Source organism: Cebus imitator, unplaced genomic scaffold (assembly GCF_001604975.1).
Source record: "Cebus imitator isolate Cc_AM_T3 unplaced genomic scaffold, Cebus_imitator-1.0 Scaffold285, whole genome shotgun sequence".
Classification (NCBI taxonomy): Eukaryota; Metazoa; Chordata; class Mammalia; order Primates; family Cebidae; genus Cebus; species Cebus imitator.
Window position 1 is genome coordinate 686,488 of NW_016107600.1, and position 1,867 is coordinate 688,354.

At 44.2% G+C, this 1,867-nt stretch overlaps 1 non-coding gene across 1 annotated transcript; it reads left to right on the forward strand.

Moving 5' to 3' along the window:
• The first annotated feature begins 1,754 nt into the window (after positions 1-1,754).
• Positions 1,755-1,861, forward strand: LOC119467410. Its single transcript, XR_005195945.1, has one exon. It is a non-coding gene; the product is annotated as a U6 spliceosomal RNA (small nuclear RNA).
• Positions 1,862-1,867: the final 6 nt, after the last annotated feature.

The window sequence follows — 1,867 nt, forward strand, 5'->3', positions numbered from 1 at the left end:
GAGTAGCTGGGATTACAGGCACGCACCACCAGGCCCAGCTGATTTTTTGTATTTTTAGTAGAGACGGGGTTTCACCATGTTGACCAGGATGGTCTCGATCTCTTGACCTCGTGATCCATCTGCCTCGGCCTCCCAAAGTGCTGGGATTACAGGCATGAGCCACCGCACCTGGCCCAAGGCACAGATTTCTAACTATAAACAAAACAGTTTTGAAACAGGGTATCATCATTCATTCAACAAATTCTGACTACCTTCGTATGAGCCAGAAACTGAGCTAGACACTTCATTTATTACAGAAAAAAATCACTGAGTGTCTGACACGTATGTTACATGAATTATCGCTAACACTCCTAACAATCCTGTAAAGTAAATATTACCACCCGCATTTAACAGAGGGTAGATACAGGATATGGCCCCTGTCCTAAAGGAGTTGATAGGCCAGTTAAAAGCTGCTGGAAATACAAGGCAAACTACAAGAGATGTTAAGAAGGGACACGTGATTCTTAGAGACAGGTGTGCCTCCTCTGCCTGGAAGCCTTTCCCTCAATTCCTTCCCTCACAAATTCCTGTTCCTCCAAGATTCAACCAAAGTGTTATCTCCTCTGTGAAGCCTTCTGTGATTCTTCCAGGCAAGCTTAAGTCTCTCTCCTCTTGATTTACCTGTCTGTCTTCCTGATAGACTATGAGCTCCTTGGGATTAGGATAAATAGACTTACTCAATTTCACCCACACCTTGATAATAAAAATTAAAGAACTCATGGTTGGAGGAGAAGCAAAAGGTTAGAAGGGTGATCATGAGTAAGAGTTTGCAGGTGTGAATTCAAAGAGTATATTTGGTCAAGATGTGTATTTTGTCAATAAGTGTATATTTGGTCAAAAATATATTTTGTAAGATAGTAATAGGGCTATAGCACTAGTGGCTTTAAACCCAAGAATTTGGACTTGACACTGGAGAAAACAGGGAGTCATTGAAGGTTTCTGAGCAGAGGAGTTATTTGCTATGTTTTCATTTCAGAAAGAATAGTTTGTGTATAGAGTAGATAGTGTCTGAAAACTGGGCAGTCTGTAGCAAATGATTGCCATGGCCCAGGTGAAAGACGATGAGAACCAAACCGTCATGATGGCTTTGAAATGAAAAAACTGGCCGGTGCGGTGGCTCACACCTGTAATCCCAGCATTTTGGGAGGCCGAGGCGAGCAGATCACCTGAGGTCAGGAGTTCAAGACCAGCCTGGCCAACATGGCAAAATTTTTTATTTTTGTCTCTACTAAAAATACAAAAATTAGCCAGGCATGGTGGCGGGTGCCTGTATTCCCAGCTACTCAGGAGGCTGGGGAATGAGAATCACTTGAACTGGGGAAGCAGAGGTTGCAGTGAGCTGAGATTGTGTCACTGCACTCCAGCCTGGCTGACAGAGCAGGACTCCATCTAAAAAAAAAAATGAAAAAACTGGCTGGGCACAGTGGCTCATTACTATAATCCCAGCACTTTGGGAGGCCGAGACAGGCAGATCACCTGAGGTCTGAAATTGAAGGCCAGCCTGGCCAACATGGCAAAACCCCATCTCTACTAAAAAATACAAAAAATTAGCCAGGCATTGTGGCATGCGCCTGTAATCCCATCTACTCGGAGGGCTGAGGCAGGAGAATCTCTTGAACTCATCTACTCGGGAGGCAGAGGTTGCAGTGAGCTGAGATGGCACCACTACACTCCAGTCTGGGCAACAGAGAGAGACTCTATCTCAAAAAAAAAAAGTGCTCGCTTCGGCAGCACATATACTAAAATTGGAACGATACAGAGAAGATTAGCATGGCCCCTGCGCGAGGATGACACGCAAATTCGTGAAGTGTTCCATTAAAAAAAAAAA